The 12,712-nt window shown below is 40.1% G+C and overlaps 1 protein-coding gene across 1 annotated transcript in view; it reads right to left on the reverse strand.

Annotated features, from left to right (window-relative positions):
- Positions 1-7,326, reverse strand: part of MAPK6 (mitogen-activated protein kinase 6) — a 125,486-nt gene extending 118,160 nt beyond the window's left edge. Inside the window, exon 1 of the mRNA XM_029574491.1 lies at positions 7,183-7,326. The gene's annotated coding sequence lies outside the window, so the exon portion shown is untranslated. The remainder of the gene's footprint in view (positions 1-7,182) is intronic.
- Between the last annotated feature and the right edge of the window lie 5,386 nt (positions 7,327-12,712).

The following is a 12,712-nucleotide window of genomic DNA, read 5'->3' on the forward strand; positions in this document are numbered from 1 at the left end:
TCATACATGACTTCAAACAAGAGCCTCTGGTACAGGTACTTAGACAGACATGGGTCTTGTTGCTGCTTGCTAGTAAATCCTCCATAGTTGTTTGGGTTTTTTTTGCATTATTTTAGACTATTGAAATGAAGGTTAGCTAGGCTGAAATGCCACCCAAGGATTTAGAGTATTAAAATACAGCAATAAAATCTGAAGTTGAAAAAAATAACTAATAGTTTTCTCTTTGCTGTGTATTTGCTTGCGGGTGTCCGGCATCCTAATAGGCCTCTAACCTTCAGCAAATATGTGAAGACACTTAATTGGCTTTGTGAGGGCTTGAACTGAGATGGTAAAAGCTCTCTCAGCATGTCAACTAACATGTCATATCTATAATAGCTTTGAATTTATTTGAGAATGTATTATTTTGATTGGGGAATACTGTACTTTAATACAGGTGTTTTCACAAAAATATTTTTGGTGGACTCAGAATGTGGCCACCAATTCGCTTTGACTGTTTTTCCCCAATGTCCTCACCTCTTCACCTACTTCCCTTCCCTTCTGCCGGTCAGGGAGAGAGGAGGGATCAAATCGATAAATGCATCAGGAGGGTTGGGAAGGAGGATGGTAGGAATTGCATTGGGACTTGCTCTCCTGTATCTTCTGCTGTTGGGGCCTTGCCAGCTGCTACTATCCAGATCTCTGCCCACTGGTTCCCTCCCCAACCACTGCTGCTTCTCTGGTTCTGTGCAGCTCTGAGTTGGAGCTGCCTGATGCCCATACTCCTTCGCTGATCTTTTTCTCACAAAAAAAAGCAGGATGATGGGTAACATGTGGCTCAAACTCACAGAGCTGCTCAGAGAGGCATAGAAGCAGCAGTGGCTGGACACGGAGCTGACAAATGCTTGTTGCCACAAAAAGAAAATTCATTAATGACTGCATTTGAGAAACATTGCTCTAATTCTACCTACTCATGGTGGAGAAGTGCAAAAAAGTTATTGCACTCTGCGGTAATACCTATGCGAAGCGCTAAGATAGTGCACTTTGCGATAAACAGGCTATTATCATAAAACACACCCCTTTTCCTATCACATGCGATATTTAGTGCATTTTGATAAATCTATGCCATAGAAAGGTAGTGTCAATTTAAATAAATAAAAATAAAGCAAAGGTACCAACAATTATAAAATATCTGAGCTTCTGAGAGCAGTTGCCAATTATAGAGTTCTACTATCATTGAAACCAGATATGCTTTCTTCTCTCTTGGTAGCTCTCTGACCTTTACTTGTCTTTTAAATTACTCTTAACTGGATTTTGATAGGGCCTGTAGAAATGCAAGTGTCAAAAGTAGAGCAACCAGAACGAAGATGCAAATTATAGGGGGAAAAAATATTTTTTAAATTTTTTACCCAAAGGCTATGTCTAAGACCAGAAGAGGTGAATAACTACGTACATTTTACTAATATTACAATTCTTATAGAATAACGTTATTCAGAGCACTTTTATAGATACAAAATATAACAAAGTTAGAATTATTTTTTTTTATGATCTGGCAGGTTCTTCTTGCACTTTTGTAATTCCAGCTCAGTCAGAACCAGGGCTGGGTTCTGGTGCAATGACACATTTTATGAAACTGTCCAGGGATTTCCCCCCTGTGTTATATTTCTCTGACCCACCCACTGATGGTCTTCAGCCAGAGACCCTAAATGAGGACTTCTTCCTGAACCCTGTAATCATGGGTCCCTGAGCAATGGCTGTGACTCCCTCTCTTCTGGATGCTGTGACAGCTGCCACCTCAGCATTCCCAGGCAACTAATTCAGAGATGGAACTGGGGACCTTCCACATGGCAGTGCACACCACTGCCACTGAGTCACCAAGCTGGCCTACCAAGTTAGAATTTTCATCATTTTATCTGTCTCAGATCTATACTGGAATGTGAACCAGGGAAGCACAAGTTTATACAGAGGTTTCAGGAAAATGCTCTTTGCTCAGCTTACCAATGTGAATTTTCCTGCAGGACTGTGAAGCACCAGTGAGGGAGCAGAGCAAATATGGGAATAAATTGTGCATGCAATGTATAGTCCTGATGATTTGATACACATACATATCTTTGAAACAAACTTGGATTATCACAGTGCACTGCAATACAACTATAAGATTTCACCTTCTGATGCTGGCTTCCACCCTATGGTATGTGGGAAATTTTCAAAACTGTCTGCATTGGTGCTTAGAACTTGGTCAACTGACAGACAATAGCGGGTAGTGGTAAATGAAACTCACTCTAAGAAAGGAAGGGTGATTAGTGGAGTGCCTCAGTACCAGTCTCAGCCTAAGACTGGTACTGTGCAATGTCTTTGGGCGAGATATTGCAGTGGTGTTAGGAGGAAAGTTTGTCTTTTTGTGGATGACACTAAGATCTGCAACAGATTGGACATCCCTGAAGGAATAGAGAGAATGAGGTGATTAAGAAAGCTTGAGAAGCAGTTAAAGATTTGACAACTAGGATTCAACGCCAAAAAGATCAATCATATATTTAGGGTGCAGAAATCCAAAGGAGCTGTACCTGATTGGGGGGGGGGGGGGGGGCAAGGAGATGATGTGCATGGACTGGGATGGGGACTGCAGGGTCTGATGATGAGAAGGTAGTGAAGTAATGTGATAAGGTGGTGACCACAGCCAGAGGGATGCTGAGCTGCGTAGAGAAAAGCCAGCAGGATAAAAGAGATGATAAAACCCTCAGATAGGTCATTGATGAGGTCTCACCTAGAGCAGTGTGTTCAGTTCTGCAAACCATATCTCAAAAAGGATAGAGATAGGTTAGAAACAGTCCATATAGAGGCAACTAAAACCATGTGAGGTTTGTACCGAAAGTTATATGAGATGGCGCCGAAGGACCTAAATATGTATACCTTAGATGAGAGGAGAGACAAGGAGGTATGATACAGGCTTTTAAATACCTGGAAGGTATTAATGACAGGAATCAAACCTTTTCTGATTAAAAGGAAGCTGCATGGCCCGAGAGGACCTAAGATGGCCGATGGGTAAAGACGCTGGGAAAACCTCTCGTGGCGATTTTCCTCTTGCTATTTGAATTTCGACGCTTTATAACTATGCCACATACAAAACATAAGGCGAAATTAAGAGGGGTAACGACAAGCTCACCCTCAAACCATCTTCAGCCACGCATCGAGGGTTTTTTTTTTACAAGCGACATGATACAAATGCTGGGAGGCTCGGTCGCTGAAGCGAGAGATGAGGAGCAGAATCTCTCCCCTCTGACCCTTGATACAACCTTAAGCCCCGGCGCACTGTCCAGACCCGTTCCCCCTGGACAGACATTGCAGCAGCTTGTGGAATCAGCAGCGGCTTCTCCTGTTAATCTACAGGAGAATGCCGAGGTACTGCAAAATCTGGAGACCCCGGGAGAAAAGACAGGGCCCCAGTATCTGGACAGCACAAGACCTGGAGGAGAAAGAGAGGAAGAGCAAAATCCTTGTGAAGTGAGGGACTTTTCTACCCCCAGAACATCTGAACAAGGTAGGGGAACGGGCACAAGGGTGAGCTGGGGAAAGGAAGTTCCAAAAGCTTTGGCTTCAGAAACTGTAAGTTTTAATTCTTCTCCGACCACTAAGGAAGACATATGTGGAGCATTAAAATCTATTGAATCTTCCTTGATTTCATTGTCACAAATAACAATGGACACTAAAAACCAAGTTTTAATAAATACCAGTTTATTGTTGACATACAATCAAAAAATGGAAGAAATGGATAAAAGAATTACTACAACAGAAAAAATCTCTCAGAATTTAGTAAAATCAAATTGATAGTTAACAGACGATTAGAAAGTTTGGAAAACGCTTTAAGAGTCCACAATCTGAGTGTTAACATATTAATCAATGGAAAGTTTATCACCTATGGAACTCTTTAAAATATATATGCAAAAGATATTAAAAATTCCAGAATCAGCATTTCCTGTTATAACCAAGATTTACTATCTTCCACAAGCTGCCTCAGGAGATCAAACAGAGAGAAATCAACCTGCGCCGGTTATTTCAGAATTGTTGGAACTTTCAATTCATACAGAAGTTACCCAGAGGAGACCAATTTTGGTATCATTTGCATTTATATCAGAACATAATATCTTGAAATTATTCTTTCGAAACAGGCTATCTCTGTTTTATGGCTATAAGATCTGGATTTATCCAGATCTGATTAGACCTACACAAATAAAAAGGAAACATTTTCTAATGTTAAGATCAGAAGTACTGGAGCTAGGAGCGAAATTTATATTACGCTATCCTTGTAAATGCTCCATAAATTACAACACTACCAATTATGTTTTCTTTTTAAGATCTTTTTTGGAATCTCAAACCCAGAAATGACACCCTTGTGGTTCGCATTAGAGATATGTCTCATGTTCTAAACCCGGCGACTTTATTAATAAGTTTATGGTTTTCTTCTGTTTAATTCGCTCTGATATTTCTGTCCTCCCCAACATTTCCTATATTTTGCTACAAGCAATTAATGAGAAATTTGTATTTCCTAAATACCGTTTAATGATTGTACTGCATTACCCTAGCAAGATGTATACGCTTGTTATATTGTTAAAAATTTTGAAAATTAAAAAAGGAAGCTGTAGGACTTAGGGCTCCTCGTGCATAGGCTCAGGAAGAACGTCAGGAAATACTTGTTCAGAGAAAGGATGATGGATGCCTGGATTACCCTCTTGGAGGACATGGTGAGATCAAGAGTTCAAAAGGATAAACACAGAGGCTCCATAATGGTTGGAGGAAGGAAATGAAGAACCGAGATAACGGGTGGTGATTTTGGTGTAACATTTCTGCATGGGGATAACCTGCATAGAATGGCAGGTACAACCTTAAACACCTTGCTGAGCAAACTGGATGGACCTATTCGGTTTTTATCTGCCATCATTTACTAAGCTACAATGTTACCTGCAGGCTTTGTACCAGTTTTCAATAGGAAAATATTTCCCTTTGAATTGCCTCGGGAAAAAAGTAGCTGTGGTGATTTGCACCTGCTTTTTCTTTGGGTAGCCTTTGTGAGGAAAACAGGGATGGTAACTTTAAAACATGCCCGCAGGCACCCATACGCTGGAATTTTAAATCATGGGGCGCAGTTGCATTGTATGATTTAAAATATGCCTACTGTGCATATGTGTGCTCCTAATTTTAAGCCATTGCTCAAGCAAATGTACTTCGCATATCTTCCTTAGGACTTTGTTGGCTTTAATGCGTGCAGGTAAGCGGATTTTAAAACATGCTCATGTGAAGGCCATTCCCAGTTTTACCAATTAGTCTACCAGTTTGCCCAGTCTATCTCAAGATAACACAGACCCCCTCTGGTTCTTCAGCCTGCACTCCCCCCCCCCCCCCCCCCCCCCCCGGTTGACCGAGACCCCTCACCCTATCATATTAGCCATAAAAAGTGATTGCAGATTTATACCTCCATCAGGAGTAGCAGTAAATATACACGGCTCTCAGGCTGCCATGTGCTGCAGCCGCCGGATTTAAACGTTGGCGGGAACACCCCCGAATGCCCTAGCTCTGCTCTCCCGCCCCCTCTTTTTTTTTTACTTGCAGCTTTTAATATGTGCATTGCTCGCATGGGGCTCAGATACTTGCACCAGGGGCCTTTTAGCACAAGCAATGCTTTTTTAAATTCACAAAGCTAACTATGTCCCGGGAATGCCCCCAAAATGATGCAAATAAACTTCTGTGCGTTGCAGGACAATGTGCGTTCTTTCACCCACTTTGAGGCTGTGGGCAATTTTCTGAGAGCCCCTTTCTGCAGATAAAATGCTGTTTTACCTGTGGAAATCGCTGTGAAGACTGTGGTCAAATACATCCCACTACTCCACTGTCTAAGCATAGCTTAAGGATCTCATTGAAATCCCACCATATGAGCCATCTGATACAGTTTTTATCTTACCTAAAGATTCAGGCTCCTCGTTTGCTATTTTCAAAATCCAATTTTTACCTTCGTCCTCTTAGGAGAAGAACATTTTGCTAAAAGTTCAAATATGGATGCATTTGTGTTAAGTATTTGTTGATTTCAGTTAGAAGTTTCTGATGCCTGCAGGATAGCAAGATCGCTGAGAAGGTTCATTTGTGATCGATTCAGATAATAATTACCTGCAAGGTCTGCTTGTAATGAGATCACATCTACAGCTAAGCTTCAAGTTCAATCATGCATTTAATACATTAAAATACATTGCTTTAATTTTTATTCCCCAGGATAGTTTTCATTTTTCATCAGGAAGAACAAAAGCATCCTGGGATCTATAAATTAAATAAAGTGAGCTTTTTCATGGTCCTTAATCATGAGAAACAATTGCCTCATTACCTCTACTTGTGCAGCAGTATTTCTCACAAAAGAGGCAAAAATTGTGAGATTTGTTCATGAATTAAACTCAGGCAAATTTGTTGCATTGTCAGAAATAACTCATTAATTTCTTGCAGAAAAATGTTTGAATAATTCAAAAGGCAAATCTATTTGTCTAGACAAACATCTATTTTCAACCCTTAATTTTATGCTGAATGGAAAAAAAAATCTTTGAAAATAAAGCCCTTAATATTAAGCTTTGTAATCTACAAAATGAAGTTTGGTGTGATATTCTACTCACTGAAACACTTCTTTTAAGACATAACTGCTGTAAACTGCACAGAATTTTCAGAAAACACGTGTGCACAGATACTAAGTTAAGACCATGCGCTGGGACTTTATTCTTTAACAGTGCAAGATCACAGCTGCAAACATCCTGTAACTCAGGACACCTTACATGTGCACTTTTGATGGTTTAATCAGCTACGTAAATAAGAACATGACGTGCTATACTTCCAAACTTAATGCTTTCTTAAGCATTCTCTATAAGGGGAACTATGCTCTCACTTTTCCAGGCAAACCCAAGCTTCCCACTATTAACTCCTTTGCGTTTTCTCAGCGGGTCCTGAAATCCTGTGTAGTAAGTTACCAGACGTGCTTTAATAGAATGCAAGTCTCTTAGTCTTTGAAGGCAAGAAAACATATCAATCAGCAATTTACTTTATTCCATTTGTTTAAAGCCATGCAACGCCTGTCACTTTTCTAAAGCAGGCCAACTTATCTCCATAGCTTTTTTTAAATAAAATATTTTCTTGAACCTGCCTTGCTCATTTTAAAAAGTTAAAGCACATAGAACTTACCATAGTTTCAACTCCCCTATGACTTTTGTCAGTTCTTTCACTATTTACTTTGTCCTGAAATATTTCTCTTAAGAATATGCAGATAACATTTTAAAATCCACCGGAGTGAGTGAAAAGGTCAACCAGAAGAGTGCCGATCAGAAATAGAAGTGATCTGATGAGAAGGGGATGTTATGTTCTTCTGATATATGTACCAAGTACAGCTGTTACTGGAGTAATAATTCATCATATTAATATTCATTGAGAGGAGGCCTGTCTGAGATTGTGTGTGTAGGGCTCTTTGGTGACACTAAGAAACTGCATAGCCCTCCATAGAGAACACCTTTGAACTTCCATTGAACACATTTGTTTTCTTAACACGCAAATAGGGCTGTAGTCAGGGTGTATCTCTTACTGTTAAAGCTAACTGACCGCACTGACCTAGATTTTGTCAAAACTTGTTTTAAATTTGCTAACCATTTAACATAGTAGCATCGTAAAATGACAGCAGATAAAGAGCAATTGGTTCATCAAGCTTGGTTAGTTGTCTTCCCCACTTGTTCTCTACCAGTCTAGACAGAGGAGCACACAGATTCCCAATTCCCAAACCAACACCAGGTTCTCTACCTGACCTCTTAACCCCGTTTCCAGCCCTGCCCTTCATCTCTGCCTAAATCATGCTTGTGGTTAGTATTGTAACCAAAGCTGTCCTGTACTGGTTACTCCAAACTTCTTGGAAGCTAATACTGCTGTACCACTCAAGAAGTTGTAACCATAACTGCTTTATACTAATTAGGGAGGAGGAATAGCCTAGTGGTTAGAGCAGTGGACTATGAACCAGGAGACCAAGGTTCAAATCCCACTGTCACTCCTTGTGACCTTGGGCAAGTCACTTTACCCTACATTGCCTCAGGTACAAAAACTTAGATTGTAAGCCCTCTGGGTATAGAGAAATACCTACAGTACCTGAATGTAAACTGGTGTGATATCTCAATTGAGATGAATGTCAGTATATAAAAATAATAAATAAATAAATAGACCTGCCTTCTTGGAAGACTGAAACAATTGTACCAACACTCTCTGCACATTAGCTTGTATTTTCCCTTCTTTGGCATCCTAAACATTAGGTAGGATAGAACAGCAGCTGACGACCATTAATCCAATCTAATCTGCCCAGTTTCATTTCTGGTGCAATTCCATAGACCCCCCCCCCCCCCCAGGTGATTTCTGGTTCACCCTTCATTTCCTCGCAATTCGAGCTCATCTGTGCTAATATGGGCAGCCAGCACTGATGGTCCCCTCCCATCAGCTCCTTACAACCTTATAATATAAATAACACTCAAAGACAGCATTCTGAAATTCAAACAAGGCCGCAGCTTTATTGTTACAAAAAACCACCAACTTATCACTCTAAATTCCCACCCCGGGATCATCTGCCACGCCCCAGCACAATGACCCCTCTGCAGGTCACCAAACCTGCACAAACCAGAAGCATCCCGCTGCTAACTGGGACCCCCCACCACAGCCCCCCAGCAAGGGGTCCCCAGCATGAGACAACCCAGTCCCACGCAGCTGAAGGCAGAGTCGAGAAAGCCCGCCACCTAGCAGGTTCCATGCTCTAAACCCCATCCAAATGAGTCCTGGTTCTCGGGATGTGAATCGTGTGATCGATCATCTTAACGATCGATTTCGGCTGGGGGGGGGAGGGAATCGGATCGTCGCGGTTTTGTTTTTTTAAATATCGTGTAAATCGTAAATCGGGGAGGGCGGGAAAACCGGCACACTAAAACATCCCTAAAACCCACCCCGACCCTTTAAAATAAATCCCCCACCCTCCCGAACCCCCCCAAAATGCCTTAAATTACCTGGGGTCCAGAGGGGGGGTCCCGGTGTGATCTTTTACTCTCGGGCCTCCGGTGCGTTGTAGAAATGGCGCCGGCACTACCTTTGCCCTGTCATATGACAGGATACAATACTTCTGGCAATTATCTAATATATCACACAACAGCAGTATTCAATAATTCATAGTGACATATAAATATCTTTCTCAATCTTTATTAATGAAAAATCATTAAAAATTACCCCAACCAATAATAATCCAAAATTACCCCGGATCACCACACCTTTTAAAAACTCACCATTATCATACTCATTCAAATCCCACACATTCTACACTCTCACACACATAAACTTATACAAAAAATCTTTTAAATCAATTCACATTAGATACAACAAATATCTTTTCACAGTGTAAATCCTTAATCATATTTCTTTGATAAGCAGAAAGAGTCCAATTCCACCAAGGTTCTTCTTCGTTCCCAGAACGCCACAATTTCAATACATCTTCATCCTCTCAACATGTTTCGCCTTTCCTTAGGCTTCTTCAGGAGAGCTTCTGAAAAGTCTCCTATTGCTTATATCCTCAACTGTTATCCAAAGGAATTGTTTATCTAAAAACATTTCACAAATTTAATTAATATTCATTAAAAAAAATTTTTACTCTCAACATCTTATTCTAAATATCTTTATCAAACATTTCACCATAAGCTATTATACCTGAACGTCCCAGCTAACTTCTCTCAGACGTACAAAAGATATCCCCGACTCTTAATTCACATCATCTTACAAGAGCTTGAATATATTTTTTTCACTTTTCTTCACCTAAAGTAAAGTAAATCAGGAAACATAAATTTTCAAAGTTCCAATCATTCCACACAAGCATAGCTTGCGAAAGAAAGAATCTTACCTTTTCGCATTTCAACAAAAGAACGCCATCACCAAACCTCCAAGAGACGCCAGCATCAAATGAATCAGCGGAAGTATAACCATCGATTTCCTCCAGCCCTTTAAATTCCCTTAAACCAATCAAAACGGACTATTCATCATAACTCCACCCCCCTATTCACCCGCCAAATTCAAACCAATCAACACTATTCTCCTTAATACTACAACTTTCTGCATCCTAAAAAAATCAGAGACATGCCGCCCAATCTATTTTGTCGTTTAATCCCTTTGGCCACATAGTGCCTAATGTGTAAATCCATCGCTGTTCCGTTCGCAATAATGTTTTGTTGACATTCCCTCCACGTCTACTACGTATCTCCTGTAAAACGAAAAAACGAAGATCTTCTACTGAATGTTGATAATCGCGCCAATGTTTTACAAGCGGCGCTGTCTCTACTTCGTTCCTAATCCTACTGCAATGTTCAAGTATCCGGAGTTTAATTACTCTCGATGTCTTCCCCACATAAAAAAGCCCACATGGGCATTGTATTATGTATATCACTGACCGTGTCTGACACGTTGTAAAATTTCTCAAAAAGAAATTCTTCCCCGAAATTGGATGAATAAAGGATTGAATCGATAAGGACAATTTGCATACACTACACCTGGAACAGGGATAATGACCACCTATACTCATATCTTCCTTCTTCTCAACTCCTAAATCCGAGTGTACCAAAATATCTTTAAGATTCCTAGATCGTTTAAATGAAAACATTGGAGGATCCTTCATACCTTCAAAACCATTTACAAGATGCCAATGATCCTTAATTACCTGTATCAAATCCCCTACTCTATTCGAATAGGGCAACACACATACTAACGACAGTGTCTTTTGATCTCTCTTAGGATTCAATAACAGATCTCTATTAATATTACGGGCTCTTTTATATGCCCGATGCACTATGCGTTTAGGATAACCCCTTGCATTAAACCTCTCCTGTAAATCTTTCGCATGAGTTTTAAATGTTGTTATATCAGAACAAATCCTCCTAAAGAACTGTCCTACTGGGATGTTCTCCCTAATATGTTTGGGATGAAAACTACTAAAGTGTAATAACCCATTCCTATCAATCTCCTTTCGGTACAACTCGGTAACCAAAACCCCATCCTTCTTACCCACCTTCATATCCAAGAATGGGACCCATCATGTCTGGATATCACAGGTGAACCTAAGATTACTATCTTGAACATTTAGATATTGAAAAAAATCTTTAAATTCACTCTCAGTACCAGACCAAATTACAAGAATGTCGTCAATATACCGACACCATAACCTTACATGTCTGTACCATCTGGAGGGATAAACAAATCGTTCTTCGAAAGCTGTCACGTACAGACAGGCAAGGTCTGGTGCCATCGTAGCACCCATAGCGGTTCCATGAACCTGCTGGTAAAAATCTTCCTGAAACAAAAAATAATTCTGTGTAAGTGCAATGGTTGCTAATTCAACCAAAAAATGTGTTGGAACTCTCTTATCAATTCTTGTATCCAAAACTTTCTCTATCAATTGAATGGTTGCCCTCTGAGGGATATTTGAATACAATGATTCTATATCCATCGATATTAGCAGAGTAGACTCTGCTATATTGGAAAGAGACTTCAATACCGTTATCAAATGTGATGAATCTCTTATATAGGATCTAGCTATAGACACAAAGGGTCGTAAAAAATGGTCTATATAAATTGATAAAGGTTCCAGCACAGAGCCAATTCCTGCCACTATAGGTCTCCCAGGGGGAGACTGTAAAGATTTATGTACTTTTGGCAATATATAGAACACAGGAATTTGAGGGTTCCGATTCATCAAAAAAGCTGCTTCTTTAATTGTTACCCACCCCACACTGAGGGCTTCTGTAATCACTTCAGCTATCTGAGAAGCTAATGCTTCAGTCGGATCTATTTCTAATCGTCTATAGAATCTTTCATCCCCCAATTGTCGATGTACCTCTTGAATATATTGTTGCCTGTCCAAAATTACCAAAGAACCACCCTTATCAGCAGGTTTGAATACCAAACTTGAATCATGACTCAAATTTTCCAATGCCACATATTCATCTTTTTTCAAATTCCAAAAAGGAAATCGTTGTTCCGCCTCTTTTTGTTTCAAATCCCGTTCAACAACCTCCTCAAATGCTACCATCAATGGGTGTACCGGACCTGGAGGTATCCAAACAGATGGATTCTTAACTATTGAGCTATCAATACTTAAGTTCTCTTGTCCCTGAAAAAAATATCCTTAATTTCATCACTCTAAAGAATTTTTGTAAGGCCAATCTAGTCTCAAATAGGTCATACTTCGGAGTTGGTGAGAAAGATAACCCTCGATTCAAAACCTTTAATTCCAGTGCAGTTAATACACGAGATGATAAATTTATAACCAAATTATTCAACTCTGTTGATTGCGTTCTCGTAGACGCACAGGACTGCGATTCCGCGGAGGATGACCCCCTCGTCCCCCCCGCCGATCCGAACCCTGTTTCGTTTTTATATTTTGATCTAAAAAAGTCACTCGTGTACCCTCTTCTCCCGAAGACTCACTTGATGATGACGTCTCAAAATTGGAAGATCTCTTATGTCTAACCCGATTCTTATTACACCATGGGTACACATAACCCTGAGTGTAATCTTTTTCATCTCTTTGAAATTTAGTCAATTTGGTCTCTTTTATTTTATCACGCATACCACTAATTTCCTGATTTAGTTCACTCAACTTTTCTTCAAACCTCTCTGGAGGCATATTTTCTTTCAAAGCGGCACTCAAGGTATC

The sequence above is a fragment of the Rhinatrema bivittatum genome, chromosome 13 (assembly GCF_901001135.1).
Source record: "Rhinatrema bivittatum chromosome 13, aRhiBiv1.1, whole genome shotgun sequence".
NCBI classification, from domain to species: Eukaryota; Metazoa; Chordata; class Amphibia; order Gymnophiona; family Rhinatrematidae; genus Rhinatrema; species Rhinatrema bivittatum.